Source organism: Eschrichtius robustus, chromosome 5, assembly GCF_028021215.1.
Source record: "Eschrichtius robustus isolate mEscRob2 chromosome 5, mEscRob2.pri, whole genome shotgun sequence".
Taxonomy (NCBI): Eukaryota; Metazoa; Chordata; class Mammalia; order Artiodactyla; family Eschrichtiidae; genus Eschrichtius; species Eschrichtius robustus.
This window is the reverse complement of record NC_090828.1, coordinates 19,958,538-19,977,193: the sequence shown is the minus strand read 5'-3', so window position 1 is coordinate 19,977,193 and position 18,656 is coordinate 19,958,538. Positions and strand designations below refer to the sequence as shown.

At 51.6% G+C, this 18,656-nt stretch overlaps 1 protein-coding gene across 5 annotated transcripts in view; it reads right to left on the bottom strand.

Moving 5' to 3' along the window:
- TNS1 (tensin 1) overlaps positions 1–18,656 on the bottom strand; it is a 229,712-nt gene that overhangs the window by 60,680 nt on the left and 150,376 nt on the right. The gene's annotated exons all lie outside the window — the stretch shown is intronic.

Below are 18,656 nucleotides of genomic sequence, written 5' to 3'. Positions count from 1 at the left end.
TACTTACTAGCTTAGTGCAACCCTGGGCCAATTACTTAATTTTTCTGAGTTTCAGTTTCTTTATCTATAAAACGGGTATCTCAGAGAGTACTGCAAAGACTGATACAATGCGTGTAAAGCACTCAGCACAGTAAAAAGCACACAGAGGTGCTCTAAATGAGGCAGCCACGTATATACAACCACCATCACCTCGACATCTGCTTCCCAATCCTCCTTCCCTACCCGGCCCACCCTGAACAGCACCTCGGTGACCCTAGCTCACTGGGCCCAGATGAAACACACCCAGCGCTTAAGCTTCAGGACATATCATTTGGCCTGTCCTTTCTCTGCTCAAATATCATGGCATCGAGTGTCCAGCAAAGAGAAGAGTCTCACAAAACAGCCCAGACTCTGAGGATGTGATGTTGTTCAATCAACAAACACTGGGTCTGTCTCGGCATCAGTTACTGACAACAGCATGCCTGAAAATGCCACCCCCTCTCCCACCTCCAGAGATGGCTTCAACACCAAGGACCAAGAGGAGGGAGGGATGGCATCTTTCCAGACCTGGTTTTTTGCTCTTTCTCGTAAGGAACAAAACGGCTGAGTGTTTCAGTTTCCAAGAAACCCAGCCCGAGAACAGAAGCAGGAAGCAGAAAAGAGTGTCTTCACTGAAGGGCTACTTCACACCCTACGAGAGTGAGAGGTGAGGTCCCAGAGACAAGAGACTGAGGAGACAACTAGACCGGTGGTCCTCCCCCGAGGTGATGTACTCCCCAGGGAACATGTGGCAATGGCTGGAAATATTTGGGGTTGTCACATCTAGAAGAAATGCTCTTGGCATCCAGTGGGTAGAGATGCTTCTAAACATCCTCTAACACATAGGACAGTCCCAAGTCCAATGTCAATGGTACCACAGCCAAGACATCCCGAGACAAACCGAGGGCGGAAGGAGTTTGGGGTGTGAGAGACAGAGCTCGGGACTGACTCAGGAGTCCTGGGTCCCAGTCCCAGCTGGGCCACTAACTCACCTTGTGACCTTGGCCACGTCATTCTCCTGGGCCTCAGTTTCCAAAGTGGTAAAATGAGAGAGAAGAGCAAGATGAGATTTGAACTCTCAAACTTCTGGTTCTAAGCAGAACACAAGGAGGAGGAGAAAGGCCTGGCGTCCCAAGGCTCAAGGTGTGAAAGGTCTGGGGAGAGAGGGTGGACCCTGGGGAAAGGCCACTGCCTGGGCTGGGTGTGGTGCAGGATGTGACACAGAAACAAGTCACAGACCCCCGCAGGACCTCCTCCCCACCTCCCAGCCCAGCACAGAGGGAAGGCAGGCTGACCCAGAGCTCAGGGCACCCCTCGCATGGCCCCAGCCTTCCAGGGTCTCCACATGGTACCTCAGGAAGGCAGTGGACAGGGCCAGCCTCAGGAGCATGTTCCCTGAGAGTTGGGCAGGAGCCTCAGCACCACAGGATCACCCAGGAAGGGAATCGCCAACTCCCAGGCAGATGGCTGAGCTGGGCAAGGGTCAGGGTAGATCCACTCACCTCCCTCCTGCCTCTCCCCACTCGGATTGCCCCCCGGGGCCTGGACACCACTTCAGTAGCAGTCCTCACTTGGGAAGGATGGAGGGAGAGTGAGGAGAGGGGCCGTGGGCTTGGGGAGCCAGGAAGAATGAGACAGCACAACGGAACGGGGAGGGTGCGTTTTAACTATGTGCTTGCACATTAATGGATGTTCTCTCGTTTGCTTCCACAACTGCCCTTCAAGGTAGATCCCTGAAAAGGAGACCGAGGCTTAGAGGCTGTGGCTTGACCAAGATCACATTGCCAGTCTCACTGATGCTCAAGTTCTTTCTGCTTCCCGGAGAGGAAGGAGGAAGGAAGAAGGAGAGGGACAGGCAAAGGATGAGAGCTTGGAGGACCCAATGGGACGAAGGGAGTGGAGGGTAACAGTCAAATCACAATGTTGGCTTAGAACAACCCGCCCAAACCCCACCATCCAAATGAGTGCTGTCCCCATCAAAGTGGTCCCTGGGAATTTTTACGCCTGTATCCTAATGATGCTGCCAGGGTTCAAAGCATTTCTGGAAACTTGTAGGGAACTGCCTCAGAGCTGGTTCACCACTCACGCAATGAACCCATCTCTGCACTTAAGGCTTAACAGGCCCACTAAGTACCTCACCTAAGTACTGGTTACCAGACTGGCCGTGCTTCATAACGACAGCTCCCTTCACTCTGTGGGGTATGCGGGGGCGAGGGGTCTGCGGGGTTCTGTGCACGAGTGATGGGTGTTTGCAGAGGGCTCTCTGTGGTTCTGCTTTGAGTGGGTGTGGGGATGGGGACGGGTGGGGAATCTGGGTGGTCTCTGCTTCCTTTCCCAAACGGGTCCCTCTGTGTGCATGAGTATAACGAGGCTCAGGTAGGCATCTCGGTGGGGGTCTCCCGGCACTAGTGTGCAAGCTCACACACATGAGCAGGTGTGGGCCAGAAGCAGGAAGGCCCTGCTGCAGGGGGACAAGCTGGGAGGGACCCTCTTGATCCACAGAAGCTACAGCACCATGGGGCACAGGCCTGGACAGGAGACAGGAGACAGGGAACCACCCCAGGCCTCTTTCTAACCTTGTGAAGAGTGCCTGCCTGGCCCTTGAAGGCTGTCAAGCAGTGTGCAGAAAAAGTGGGACGGAGAGGCAGAAAGGAAGCAGGAAAGATCTGAGAAGCTTTGAGCTTTCATATCAAAATCTGATCTCACTGCCCCTGGAGAAGGAGAACAAACATTGAAGAACACTTTGCTGCTAACAGTTTTTTAAGCAATCGAAGCAACACCAGGCGAAAGTCTCCAGTGAGCACCGACCGGGGCATTGACTAGCTGCAAGGATGTAAAGACATGGTCCGCGATGAGAAAGGCTGAGAAAGGCCGCCAGCAGCTCCTGGCTCCCACCCACTGACAGCTCTGCACTGCTTCCCAGAACCAGGGGGCCCCACCAGCAGCCTGGATAAGCCGGCTGGGGCTAGACCAGGCCCTGGCCCTGGAGGGTGGGAGGGCAGTCCAGCTGGCCTGCCATCTGAGGCAGGATGCCCCATGTCCCTGCAGGAGAGTCTTGCAGGTGCAAATAATGCTTGAGCAGAAAAAAAAGAAGGGCAGGAGAAAGGGGAGTTTGGCAAGGCTCCCAAGGCCCCTTTGCATGCAGAAACTGCTGGGGCTTTGTCAGAACCCTCTAGACGCTGCCTGTTCTTTCATGTTCATGCACCATGGTCTCTCACCCTATCTGGACAGGTGTGTGGGGTGGAGGATTCTCCTCAACCTCAAGAAAATCCAGTCCTGCCACCAGCTCCCCTTTCTCATGTCCCTCAAAAGCAAGACAGCTTTCCTGGAAGTCAGACACCCACCAAGCCTGCTGCAGCTAAAACTTACTCTCTCCAACTCTGTGCACTCCAATCCCTAACTGGCCACTGCACAATACACAGACCTAGAGAAAGTGTTGTCTGGTAGCAACAGCAGTAGACTGGGGGGGTCAAAGGGCCAGAGTACTAAGGAGTGATTGTGGATGGGCCTCAGTTTACTCTTCTGTGCAATGGGAGAGTACAACCAGATAGATGGTCTCTGAACACCTGGCCAACTCTAGACGCTCAAGGATCCAACACAGAGAAGATGCTCAACCTGGCACTGTCTCTGTGGACCTGATGCTCCTCTCCTGCTTGGTCTTGCCTGGGTGGCTCCAGGCTCCAAACTCGTCCAAGGCTATTGCTGCAGCAGACACAGAGCCCCTGGGGGCTAGAACAGAAACAGTGACTTACAGAAAGTCTGGAAATACACGCCAGGCTGCAGAGGTTCCGAGGGCCATGCAGGGCAATAAAGAGGCTGATTTATTTTCATCAGTGAAATGCTGAAACCCAATCCCTGGAGCAAGCTGACCCAGCAGACGCAGCGGCGAGCTCCCCACCTGGAGCAGAATTCGGTAGATCGCAGCCTCCCAGGTCTCACCACTGGGGCTGACGATGGGAGGGACAGAAGGGGAGGCCAGGGCTGGCCAGCTCACCCAGTGTGATTCCAGGTCCCTCGGGTTGGCCTCTTCCCACCCTTCCACTGGCCTGCAAGGGTCTCCGAAATGCAGGCACAGCTGTGCTACGTCCACATGCCCACTTGCATGGGGCAGAGGGAGCAGAGGGACAGGAGGCAGGGTGCCTCAAACTCCTGCCCTCGTGAAGCCATGGTGAGGAATGGTGGGCATCAGAATCCCAGCTCTACATCTTCCTGGCTGTGTAAACACTGGGAGGTTACTTAACCTCTCTGTGCCTGTTTCCTCACCTGTGAAATAGGAACAAGCGTACTCAGCTCACAGGAGGGTCATGAGGAGTAAAGGAAATAATGGGCACCTAATAGAATCTCACATGTGGAGGGTGTATACAGAAGGGAGAGACAGATTTTCTTCCTAGTGCCTAATCAAATTGCTGGTTGGGAGTGTCAATTAATACAACCCTTATGGAGGCCAATATGATGCTATCAAAATTATATATGCATATATTCTTCCATCCAGCAATTCCACTTCTAGAAATTTGTCCTACAGACAGACTTGCACAAATGAAATGGTGTTACGCACAAATAAAAACGTTACTCATTGAAGCATTTTTGAAAACAACAAAGGATTAGAAACAACCTAAATGTCCATGTTACTTAAATACAGTTAAATAAAATACTAGTTAAATAAAACACAGAACCTATGTACAGTGGAATATCATGCAGCTGAAAAAAAGGAGAAGGCTCTGTTATTATTTGTTTGAAAATTATTATTTGAAAAAAATTATTTGAAAAATTACTTGAAAAGTATTATTTTAAAAAAGTGAGAAGGCTCTTTGTTATTATTTGTTATTATGAAAAGATCTCCATGCTTTGTAATTAGATGAAACTGCTCAGGTACAAGCCAGATCCTTATGGTGGTTACCGGACCCTAAATGATCTGGTCCCCATTACCTCTAACCTCATGTCCTATTACAACCTTCATTGCAGTCACATTGGCCCCTTTGCTGCTTCTCAAACATCTTAGGTGGGCTCCTGCTTCAGGACCTTTGCACTTGCTATTCCCCCTGCCTGGAATGCTCTTCCTCAGAGATTTGCTTGGCTGACTCCCTCACTTCCTTCAATTCTTTGTTCATATGCCCCCGCCTCAGTGAGGCTTAGGCTGACCAGCTTTTTAAAAAATTTCAACTCACTGCTCGACGCCCATCACCAACAACTCCCAATCACCCTTACTCTGTGCTATTTTTTCCCAGAGTATTTACCACATTCTAAGATGCTCTCTCACTTACAGCTGACCCTTGAACAATGCCAGGGTTAGGGGCACTGACCCACCCGCCCCTACCCACTCACTACCTACATCCTCACCCTGAAAAATCCACATACTGCCTTCTCTGCCCCCAAAACAAAAGAATTGATAAATGACTCACCCAAGGGCAGGAAGCTGAAATAGTTTGGATAGAATCAGGACTCAAACCCTAGTTCTTTTGATTCCACATATTGTGATCTCTAACTGAACACAAACTTTTCCCCACAAACATCCATAAATAAAAATACAGGTATTTATTGAAAAAGGACTGTGTATAAGTGGGCCTGCACAGTTCAGATCTGTGTTATTTGCGGGTCAAATGTACTTATAATGTCTTTTTTAAAATTTTTTTATTGTCTGTCTTCTCCCACTAGAATACAATCATGACAAGGGCAAGGATCTTTGTTTTGTTCACTACTGTATCCTCAGCAACTAAATAGTGACACACAGTAGATATTCAATAAATATTTGTTGACTGAATAAATGAATGTTAATGCAGACAGTCCACATACCAAAGAACACTAATGATTTGGCTTTTTCTTTTTTTCTTCTTCTTCAATACAGTGGATTCAAGGTTACACCTATAATCACATCATTTTCACTCTCCTGCAACCTGATATGTTTTCTCAAATGGAGGAGAAAGAAGCAGTTTTATGACTGCTCCAGCAATCACCATGGCCCACAGCCTGGCCATCACTGATGAACAGTGCCATGGAGGTTAGGACCCTGGAAAGACCCTGGGAGCTAGGCCTGCTCTGCCCGCAACTGTCTGAGGGACCTCTGCAAATGGCCCAACCCCTGAGCAGAGGGAACGGCTCACATAGGAATGGAGCCTGGCATTTCGATGATGCCAGGGGAAAGGTTCAGTAGGAAGAATACAGACCTGCAGCCAGAGGCCAGGGTTCAAAGTCCAGTTCAACAACTGGGACGGTCGAAAGGTGAACTAACTGGCACTCAGGGAAGCACTGCGTAAAGCACCACCCAAGGTCAGGTGGTGGTATCAGTAACAACTAACATCAACTGATGACTTACTACGGAATAGGCACAGAGCTACGCACCCATCCGTTATCTCACTTAATTCTCAGCCTATAGGAGAGGTATATCTTTGTCCCCATTTTACTGGGGAGAACACTAAGACCCAGAAAGGCTAAATGATTTGCCCAGGGTCAACAGGGGGCAGGAGGCAGAGCTGGGGCTTGACCCCAGGCAGCCTGAGTCCCGAGCCCAGGCTTTCAACCACTATGGTGCCTCTACTGCCTCCCGAGGATGTGGGTTTTGTCTCTTCTCAGGCCACTCTAAGACACTGTCCTTCTTAACCTCAATGGAGGCTGCCTATTACTGAAGGTATGTGAGCTCAGCGACTTTGTCAGGATTTCAGAAGGTCTCTTGGCAGGGGGAGGAGCATAGAGAAGAAAGAGATGTACGGGGATGAATCACCCATGAGCAGCTGGGGAAGTAGAGGGAGGGGAACCATGAAAGAAGAGAGGACAGATCATCCTCCAGATCCCAGACCCACTGAAACCTTTTCCCATAAATGGCCTCACAACTGTCCATTGGACAGAAAGCAGGGCCTGGGAGAGTGGACCAAGAGGGATGGGCTCTGTCGCCTGAAGAGAAGCACACCAGGTAGTAGGCAGGAGGAGTGGGCAAGACGCAGACAAGCTCCAGGGAGGGCACTGCCTCTCAAAGGCTGGTGGAGAGATGGGCCCGAAGGCCAGCACCATTAGTGAAGGAGTTAAACTTTGCCAAGAAGCAAACCAGCCTCAGCTAGCATCTACGAGCCAGCTCCAGGCCAACTGGCCTGGACGAGGAGAAAGAGGGCCAGGCACAGCCTCCAAAGGCAGGGAGGAGCCCCAGGGCCTGAATAGGTCCAACAAGGAATAATCCAGAATAATCCAGAAAGACAACTCTTACCAGCTCTGTTCTCTCTTAGTACCCATCACTCAGCCACGTCCACCGGGCAACAGATCTGGGCTCCAGGGACCCACCCACTGCAGGATTGTGTGTGCTGTCATTCCTCTTAATCTCCTGGTTTGTCCTCTCCTCCTGGACCCCATAAATATGGTTCCCTTGGGGCTCCCCTCACCCTCCCTCCACCTTCTCCAACATTCCCACCTTCACCAACTCTTGCATTCCACTGACATCCTACCCAGCCCACCATGGGACGGGGGGCAGTGGTGAGAAGGAGGCCAGAGCGATTTGATTGCTTTCTTTCCCTCTACTTTCTAGACTTCAAGTAATGTTGTTATGCCACTTCTAGATCTGAAAAACAATTCTGTTTTCACTGCCATCTACCCTCCCAGGCCCAGGACACATGCAGCCCCTCTGCAAAGTCATCCACCTCTGATCACCACCATCCCAGAAGCTTCTTCTCTCCTGAGAAGCCTGGCTCTTGGCCAAGATCCTTCTCCATTTGGCTGTGGGTCGCGGTGGATGGTGCACTTGTCTGATCTGCACGCACTCCCTCCCTGCCCTTGTCTGCAGGACTTTCTACAGCACCAGGGCTAGCCTAGGGCCCACCATCTAGTAGGTGATGTATAAGCATTTGGGAAAGAAAGGAGAGAGAAAAGGAAGGGAGGGAAGGAAGAAGGAGGGGAGGGAGCAAGGGAATCATGGGTGAAAAGCAGCTTTAGTTGGGTCCCCAAAAATATTTGATCAATGGAAGCTTGTATTTCTTTTCTTGGACGTGGTTAGAGTTCGTATTTTGGGGTCTCGCTGAGTCCAGCTAACCTGCACTTGTCTGCATGTCTGGCAGGAGAGGAAGCAGGGAGGGTGGGTGAGGGGGAAAGACTGCACGTTCTCCTCTTCCCCGGCCTGGAGCTTGATATTTGAGCACAGCAAGAGGGCAGACGTGCTGCTCAGGCCCCTGGCCAAGAGCTCTGCGTCTGCTCCGAGTGTGGCTCCGGCCTTCCAACCTCCACCTGATGGCAGAGATTACAGAGGACCAAAGGCACATTCAGTCAGGAGGGTATTGGTTTACTGAATGTTCCATGGGCAGACACTGCTCTTCAAGCCTGCCAGCTGCCTCACAGAGCAGGGCCAGCTAAGGGTCCAAGGGCATCAGCACAAGCTACACCCCACCCCACCAGGAGCAGCACTAAGCAGGCGGCCGGCAGATGCTGGGTCAGTGGAGTCGTCTTCTTTATCCACGAGGTCAGACCGACCCTACATTTAAATTCTCAGCACTCTGATCGTTCCAGCAGGTCAGGAGAGGACTCCCTCTTGGGAAAGCAGAAACCCAGATCCTCCTCAAGAAGTCATCCCAACCCTGTCTCTGCCACTATCTCTACGTAGACCACCCCACACTGAGACCCATTTCCCTTGTTTCTCGACATCTCTGCCCAAGCGGGCCAAGATGACAAGGGCCCAACCTCCCTGCCACAGTTGATCTACCCTTTCACAGTCGGGAAGTTTTTCCAGGTGGCTAATTCAAACCCCTCCTGCTGCAGTCTAAGCTCAAGCTCTTTGAACTATAGGATGTGATAGAACAGGGACAGAAGCTGAAGCTTTCAGTAACAGCTTTGAATTTCTCCCTCCCTGTCCTTACCCCCACCCCTGACCCTGACCAGAGCAGGAGGGCTGCCCCCTCCAGCAGCCAGTAGGATTTCCCAACAAAAGTCAGCCTCTTGGGGGGAGTTCCCCGGTGGTCTAGTGGTTAGGATTTGGCGCTTTCACTGCTGTGGCCTGGGTTCAATCCCTGGTCAGGGAACTGAGATCCCACAAGCTGTGCAGCATGGCCAAAAAAAAAAAAAAATCAGGCTGTTAGCACCTGTGCTTAGAAAATCACCCCCTAAAACCCTCTGCTCAAGGGGCAGACGTATCACTCAGGATCCTTGGATGTTTTTCCTGAATAATTTGGGACCACCTGTGATCTCGCCCTCCCCTTTTTTACTGGTTCTTCCACATCTTACCCAAAAGTTCAGAAGGCAAGAATGTCACACTCTGTGAAAGTATGTCAAGGGTAAACATTCACCGTGGTGCTCAGGTGTTCTTCCAGGGTGGGCACAAGGGCTGTTGTCCCCACTAACTGCCTCCAAAGGGGCCGCCTTCTGCTACCCTTCCCCACCCTGCCTCGCCCTGGGAGACGAAGGGAAACAGGGCCGTGCAGGTGGCTGAGGCAGCCTGGAGGCAGAACTCGTGAGCTCTGGTGCTGCCCTGACATCCAGGGACCTGGAACCTGGCCTCCCTCTCTGTGTAATGGGGGCAGGTGTTCCAGACCAATCGAGACACCAGTTCCAGGGCTGGAAAGAGATCAGACGAAGCAGCCTAAAGCATTTCAGGCTATAGATGTATCATCTTTCAGATCAAGGTCACAGAATGATAGGAAGCAGTATCCCTGACCGGCTCCAGACCCCCACCCATTCCCGTCCAAATCCTGCCTTCACCATTTACTAAAGGTATTATCTGAACAAGGTCCCTAAGCTCTCTGTGATTGCCTCAGTTTCCTCTCCTATAAAATGGGAACACTCATAACCAGGTGTATTGGAAGTATTTGGGTCTCAGTTGTGACAGAGGCCCCAGGAAAATGAATGTCATGTTCCAAAAGTAAGGCAGGGCTTGTAAAAAGGGATGACTGACATCAAGAAAGTGAAAAGTCAACCCACTGAATAGGAGAAAATATTTGCAAATCATATATCTAATAAGGGACATATTTCCAGAATATATAAAAAACTCTTATAACTTAATAACAAAAAGACAAAAATCCAACTTTAAATATGTGCAAAGGTTGTGAATAGATGTTCCTTTAAAGAAGATAGCCAATTAACAAAGATGTTCAACATCATTAATTACTAGGGAAATGCAAATCAAAACCACAATAAAATACCACTTTATACCCACCAGGATGGCTAGAATCCCAAAGATAGAAAATTACAAGTGTTGGTGAGGATGTGGAGGTATTGTAATCCTCATACACTGGCTGGTAGGAATGTAACATGGTGCAGCCACTTTGGAAAACAGTCTGACAGCTCCTCAAATGATTAAGCATTGAGTTACTATATGACCCAGCAATTCCACTCATAGGTATCTACCCAAGAGAAATGAAAACATAAGTCCATGCAAAAACTTATACATGAATGCCCATAGCAGCATTCTTCATAATAGCCAAAAAGTGGAAACAGTGCAAATATTCATCCACTGATGTGTGTATACACAAAATGTGGTATGGCCATACAATGGAATATTACAAAGCAAATCAAAATGAACTAATACACACTGCAAACTGGTTGAACCCTGAAAACATCATGCTGAGTGAAAGAAGGCCACAAAAGGCCACATACTGTATAATTCTATTCACATGAAATATGCAGAACAGACAAATCTATAGAGATAGAAAGCAGATTAGGGCTGGGGGTGGGTAAAGATGTGGGGAGTGACTGCTAATGGGCATGAAGTTTCTTCGAGGGGGGTGATACTGTTCTAAAATTAGATTATGGTGAGGGTTGTACCACCCTAAATATACTAAAACCTACTGAATTCTACTCTTTAAATAGGTGAAGTTATGATATTAAATTATATCAATGGAATACCATTTCATTATATTATATTGGGAATATATAATATTAGCTATTAAAAATTTTTTTTTAAGACAGTGATGGCTGAAAACTTTTTTGTGGCTCTAAACTGCCCCCCACACACATCCATGTCAAGGGAGTGAAAGGATCAGGAAGTGAGTGATTCTAAGAGGAATCTTGGAGAGAAGAGTATTGTTTTGCTGCAAGTGCCACCTGCCAGGGAGGGGCTTTCCCCTCACCTCAGTGAGTCTGCTCAGCTGTACTCGAGTCCGCTGGGGCTGGAAAACGTGAGAGACGGGCCTAGCTCAGGCCTGGAAGTCCACACGGTAAGAGGCCAGACAGGGAACAGAGACAGCGGCTGCACTGGCCACCTCAGTTCCAAGCTTTGCTGAGCCCAAGGGCGCCTTAGGGCTCCTGCGGACCGAGGGGAGAGATCCAGCCCAGGGCTGCCTCAGATCCTGTCCTAGAGGGCCACCTGGAGGGCTGAACCACCCTCCACAGGAGGAGGTGGAGGGAGCGAGGGATGCTCGGGCTGAGGAAGGGGTGAGCCTCTGACAGATCTGCAGTCACCCACCCGAAGGAAACGGTGAGAAGAGACTCTTGGGGAGTTCAAGGGGGGGCTCCAAAACATCCACGGAAGTGCTGCAGGAGGAAACAGTCACCCGGAATCTTCCACTGTCAAAGAGCTCAGATGTCATATCATCCGTGCCTGTGTCTCCACCTCACAGGGGTGCAGGCAAGTAAAAATGTTCCCATCCCTTCTCTCCTTCCTCTCTTCCCATCAGTCAGGGAAACAGAGAGAAAACCTACAGAAACGACCCCCACCCCCTCCCATCCACAGCTGGCGCAAGGTAGGGGCAGACAAGGGGGAAGAACTAATTCTGGGTGAAGCACCAAGTTCACCAAGTTCACGCTGGGCATCTTTATTACTGCCCAGAGGCTCTTGTATAATATTACCTAAGTGTGACTAGAAAAGGCACGGGACTCACCCTAATGTCATTCGAGCGCAGGGGAAGCTTTAAAACCACATCCTACAAGTTCTGCTTGGTCAGCCTAATGGTTACAAAACAGTAGCCACCTATAGGCATTTGGGGAGGAGTAACCAAGAGAACATATACAGGGTAAGAACACAAGGCTGGCTATCATCTAGTCATTGCCTTTTTCATCATCACTGTCATCATTAGGGTTGTAGAGCTGGAAGTTTCCTTGCAAATCAACCCCCCTCAATTCACTGATAAGGAAAACTGAGAGCCAGAGAGGGAAAGTAACTTTTCCAAAGTCACACAGCAAGTTGGTGTCAGAGGCAAGTCTCCTGACTTCCAAAAGTGGGGCTCCCAGAACAGAACCAGCTATAGACAGTTCCCACAGAGTAGAGGGACCAGGGGAATATGGGTTTTTCCTTAAGAAGAGAGGGCTTGTATACATTCAAAATCACACCTCTATCTTCTTTCCTCCAGCACTTCAATAATAATAATAATAGACACAAATTATTGCCAGCATAGTACACACCAGGTACTTACTTTTCATATTGCATATACATTACCTCATTGAGTCTTAACAACAATCCTAGAAGGAAAGTACTGTTATTGTACCGATTTTACAGATAAGGCATCAGAGAGGCAAAGTGACCTGACCAAGGAACACAATTATAAACAACAGAGCTTGGAACCAGATCTTCTGATTCTCAATTCCACAGTCTTAATCCCTAGAGTAGACATCAGTCTATTCAACGATATTTCTACTTTCTTCCACACACAAATTCCCTTCCCCCTTTGAAGTTAAGCATGGATGTGTGACATGTTTTGGCCAATGAAGTGTGAGCAGAAGGAAAGTGTGTCATGTCCAGACAGAAGCAGTGTGCAGGTCACAATGTCCTCTACCTACTTCAGCAGCAGTGGTGGATGCACCTATGCCATGAAGCCACCATCAGCCTGGAGGAAGTAAGATGAACAAAGACCCCTGCCAATCCACACTGGACAGGCAGCATGGGCAAGCAATACACTTTTGTTGGTTAAGCCACTGAGAATTCGGGGCTGTTTGTTATGCAGCATAACCAAGCCTCTCCTGACTGATACAGCCACTGAGCAATGCTGCTTCCCACTACAAGCTCAAGAGAGGGAAGCTAAGTCCATCTTAGCTCCTCACAAGTCACAAAAAGGAGTAACGAGCTCAAAGAAATGGAAAGAATTGCTACTCCAACTTCCTCATTTTACAGGAAATAAAAAAGATCTAAAGAAAAGGAGTTACCAAGGACACCCAAACCCAAATCTCCTGCCTCCCAGGCCAGCGTCTGTCTGAGTCTGTCTGTCTCTCCATGTCTCTCACCTGTTTCTCTCTCCTCACTCTCTGCCTGTTTGTGTGTCTCTCTCCCTTCCTCTTTCCTTTCTCTCAAAAGAAAAAAAATATCAGAGAATCCTTGGACAAGCCCAGCTCATGAGAAGTCACCACAGGCTAGGGACTCCTGGCTACCATCAGGGAGGCTCTTCTCCAGCTCAGACAAAAGAACATGAAGAGGAGGTGGGTGTCCTACAGAGCTGGAATCTCTCCCCCAAGGAAGGGGATTCCTCTCCTCACAGAGCCTGAGGGTGAGAGGCTTGGGCACAAAACCAAGCCCCCTTGTCACCAGCCCCTGGCTCTGATGGGGCTGCCCACAGAAACAAAAGAAGGGCTGCCGGGCATCCTGCAGGGGGTGGTTATTAGTCCCCTTGCCATCTTCAGTCAAGCCAGCAGACTTGTCATTTCTCCCTTCATTACTCCTTTTGGCTCTGAGCAATCTGCTGCTTTACCCAGCCTCAGCCCCTATTCCCCCGTCCTCTTTTAAGTCTTGAGAAACTCTAATCAACTCAGTGTCCAAGGAGGCTGGGGAAAGGTGGGAGGGAGTGGGTGGGCAATGAGATAATTCAGGCCTGGTCAACCTGTGGGCTTCTCAGAATTGGAAGGCAGCCCACACCCCCTTGGTCTCGCACTTGCTTCTGGGAAGGCTTGCCCTGGAACACTCTGGAGGAATTTGGAGACAGCTCCGTGCAGCATAGGCAAAAACACAGCCCTGCTCCCACCCACAGGGAGCTGGGATCTGGGCATGGGGCTTCATTACTCAGGCCAAAGAGCTAATGGGGCTTCTGGAGGCTGTGAAACGTGGTGCCAGCCAGAGTGCTGAGCTGGCAGGCTCCAGACCAAACTGGAGAAAGGCAGAGAGGAGGAGGCTGGTGGGGGGCCAGACTGTTCTCCCCTCCACCCACCCTGGACCTTCCCTTACTCCTCACTCAGGACCAAGACTCCAGGCATCCAACTACAGGCAACCCAGAAAACTCCTTCCTGGGTGTTATGGGCTGAATTGTGTCCCCACTCCCAAAATTCATATGTTGAAGTCCTAACCCCCAGTACCTCAGAATGTGACTGTACTTGGAGACAGGGCCTTTAAAGAGGTGATTAAGTTAAAATTAGGTCATAAGGGTCGGCCCTAATTCAATATGACTGATGTCCTTAAGGGAAGAGGAGGTGAGGACGCAGATACACACAGAGGGAAGACCATGTGAAGACACAAAGAGGAGACGGCCGTCGACAAGCCAAGGAGAGAGGCCTCAGGAGAAACCAACCCTACCCACACCTTGATCTCAGACTTCTGGCCTCCAGAGCTGTGAGAAAATAAACGTCTATTGTTTACAGCAAACAGTCTGTGGTACTTTGCGGTGGCCACCCAAGCGGACTAGGACATCAGTCTAGTTCATCATCAGCTTCACCACGGGGTTCTGCTCCCAAAGTAAGGAGTCCCCGAAATGACAGGCACTCATCCTATGCTCCCCGGCCACCTGTCCCAAGGCCTGAAAACTTCTCTGCTCAGAAGGTTCTTCATTGGATTCTTCACCTTTCATCATCTCCCCCTCCTTCTGGCTTAAGTGCAGGGGAGCCAAAATGGTCCCAAGCAGCCACGGCCACCGCAGCCTAGGTCCACCACGCAGAGGCACACTCTCCTCCTATTTCTGGCTCTACTTCCTGGCCCCATCCTCCAGGGAAATGGGCTCCCCTGTGGGGCAGTGAGCATCCTGTCATCTAAGGTGAGGAGCCAGGGGTGGGAGGAGGAGAATAAGCTGAGCTCCAGGGGGTGGGAGGGATTTGGAGCCGACACCTGAATTCACACAGCAACCTTACTCTGATCTCCTGACCCCGGGCTAGATCGCTGACCTCCCCACATGTGGTGTGGTCATCACGTAATGGGGCTGCAAAAGGGTGATGAGCTGAGATCATGAAAGGAGGGTTCCACTCGTAGGGATGTCCCCCTCTTTGACAGGTCCCTTCCCCTCTCGAGCCTCAGTTTCCTCTCTACAGTGGGAGGGTGTGAGATGGGCTCTGTGATCTGGGGGGGCCGGCCTGCAGAGACCAGAAGTCCCCACACGTTTTCTTCCTTCATTTTGCTGCTGAGATTGACAGGGGACACCCTGAAGGAAAGGAAGAGCATGCTGAGTGCCACGGGTCTGCATGCCTTGAACTGGAAACCTGCCCGAGGGTTCAGAGGGTAGGGATGCAGGCAGTGAGGAAGGGGTTAAACACAGAGCAATTCCTGACATGGAGGGTAAAGTCGGGGTCACCTGGAGGGCTTCCCGGAGGAACGGAGCTCTGACCCCAGCGCCGACCGCCTCTCACTTCAGGGAGGGCCGAGGTGGGGCCCAGGCCAGAGATGACCTTTGTCCCCAAGACCTGGTCTCGGTGCCCCCGACCACCACTCTGAGTCACCCGCTGGACTCCAGAGGGACTGGCCCACCCCTCCTAAAGCCGCCCCCGGTGGGCCTGAAATAGCAGAGGCGGACAGCTTCCAGAAATGGCCTCGCCTCACCTCCAACACAACACCCTGTCCGTATTTTGAGAGGCCAGCCCCTCACCAGAGGCAGTCCTGCGTGAGCAGCCCCTCCTGTGTATGGGGGGGGGGGGGGCGGGGACAGGGGGACATCAGGGATGTGCCTCAGCTGTTCCCGGCGCCGCAGCCCTGCTCGGGACCTGCCACAGGGTACTGCACTCTGTGCCTCACCGCCTATAAGACCCCGTCCATACTGAGAGGCAGGGCAGGAGAGATCTGGACTGTCCAGTAGTGAGAAGTGGGGGGCAGAGCGAGCAGACCCTCACCCAAACTCAGCAGGACCCAGGTACTGCCACAGGACCAGACACCCAGGACAGACCCTTGGGGACGACGGCCAGCTGAGGACGCTGTAGCAGTTAGCACCGGGGTTCCACACCAGATCCGCTCTTCACTAGCGAGGCTACCTTGGGCAGGTCACTTAACCCCTCTGTGCCCCAGTCCCCCATCCAGGCATAATAACAGTGCCCACCTCACAACGTGGCTGCAAGTGTTAGATGAGACGGAGGCGATCAAGTGCTTGGCATCGTAACCGGCGCGTGGCAAAGCCCGAGCTGGCTGCCAAGGCCAAAGGGCCTCCTCCCGAGCCCTGTCAGCACACCCCTGAGATTGTGGTCACTACCGACGTGACAGAGACTCATGAGGGAACACAGCAGGCAGCCGCTCTGCAGCACCTGCTCCCCGAAAGGTGCTCGAAGTGATTTGTCAACCAAATCCCCATGTTACAACAGAGTCAACGGGGGCCCCAAGAGGATGGCATCTTGGCAGAGGATCTGAACCCGGATAGTTGGGCTCCAGAGGCCACAGTCCTAACCACAGTACAAACTGCCTCTCACGAAAATTGCTACAATAACCCAATCACGTGGGTACCGTCACCATCCCGTTTGCAGATAAGGAAATGAAGACCACAGGAAGGCGTGATCATTTGACCAAGGGCACACAGCTGCGGACGGGAGACTCCACAGTGTGGACCAGGCAGTTGGGCTCTAAAGCACACGTGCTCAAGCCCTGCGCTCCAGCACCTCAGGGTCATCCTGCCTCTCCTGGTCCAGGGCCGCCCCGGAGGGCAGGCAGAGCCTCCTCAGGCACCACATCGCACCCCACAGGGCCATCCCCCAGCCCGAGGACAGCTCCAGCAAATGGCCAAACCACCGCCCAGGCTCCAGCATGAGCTATCTCCTGGGCCCCCCAGAGTCTTGGGGGTTAGGGGCCCTTATCCCAGCTAGCACGTGTGGAAACCGGAGCACAGTGACTTGCCCACAACTAGGGAGACAGACAGAGGCCTCCTGCTTCCCTCTCTTGATCCAGAGAATTAGCCACAAGAAAATGCATTTACCTCTGGGCCCCAGAATCCAGAGCCTTTTAGAAGTGCTCCAGCCGGGAGAAGCAGGATGCGGATAAGATCACTGCTCCTGCCCCGCGGCCACCCCACTGACTCTCCTGTCCCTGTGGGGGATGCAGCTCAGTGAGAGTGGGGAGTACACAGCGGGACGGCCAGGGTCTGCCCGGGTGACCACTCCAGCCGCCCAGCTCCAGGCCCGGGCCAGCCAGGCCAGGGAAGAGGACGGCAGGGCTGTGAGCTGCTCCCCCTGCCTTCCCTTCCCACCCTTGGGCGCAGGGCCAGTGTCTCAGCCTCCAGACAGGAGCCCCTCTGTCCCTACAGGACGAGCTGACCTTTAACTGGCCAAAAGATCCTACTGGTTCCATCCCCCTGCCTGCGAGAGCAGACCGGAGGAGAGAGGAGGGCGGGCAAGGGGGAGGGAGAGGAGCCCAGGGCCTCCCTCTCCCCTTCCTTCCTCCCCCTTCCCTGCCTCTGGTACCAGCCTCCTGCTCAGTCCGCCTGCTTCCTTCCCTCAGGGCTGACTGTGTCCCAAGCCCCATCCTTCCCGCAGCCCCTCCTTTCCCCTTAATTGTTTTACCTTTTGTTTGCCTGGCACTTTATAGTTTACTAAATGTTTTTACATTTATCATCGCATTGAATCCACACCAGGGAGAGATGGAGAGACATTGAAAATTCCTTCCAATTGCCAAGTGTTCTTGTTAAAAATGCATACATCCCCCAGAACGATGAACAATTAGGCTGGCAGCCACCGGTACCTCAGGACTGATTCATTTCATCCTCTGCCTTCTCCCCAGCTACAGGGCACAAGGGGACGTGGTTGGAGCAGGAAGAGGAGTGCTTTTGGGGGCAGCTTCAGCACAGTAGGGAGGACCCTGGTGGAGTGTCTAGGCCCCTGGAGGGGTGGGGGAGAAGTGCGGGAACTAGGTAGGGAGAGGGCAAACTTTCACCATTGCAACACTGCACATGAACTTCTCTCATCAAACCCTAAATTCTAGCCTAAGCATCGCCCTCATCCCACTCCCTCTGAACTGCATCACTCATTCTGGTGTCTCTAAGGTCAGAGGGAGAATCTTTATGCAGGAAGAGGCCTAAAAGACTTTCAGTGTGGAGTCAACAAATCCAAAACCTTGGAGGTGGAGACCAGGGTGAGGGTCCCTGGTCTACCTAATCCAGCTCTGACACATGGCCCAGGGTCCCCACCCCAGGACAAGCTTCAGCTGGGAGGAGAAGCACAGAGGCTGGGTGCTGGTGTCCTTGAAAGGACATATGCTGGTCATGGGGGTAAATCAAGAGATGCTTCCTTCTGGGCCAGGGGGCGGGGGCAGGTCTCAGTTACCCTGGCTGAAAACTGATGGGGGATGGGCCAACGGTCCTGAGCTCCTCCCAGCTTCCACATTCCGTGATCCTGGGACCAAATCAGGGTAACAAGCCTGTGGCCAAACTCCAGACAGGGCGTCTCAAGAGTTCCTGAGCTCCAGACATGCTCATTCTCAGAGGCCCGCCCTGCATCCCATCACACATACTCAAATGAACCACATAAATCAATAGAACTCATATATAACTCTCAAGAGTTGAACTGAGTTGTGGATAACCATTTGACATTATGTTAGGTTTTGTTGCTAAATTAAACATGTATTAATTTCAGTTCTGCTGCTT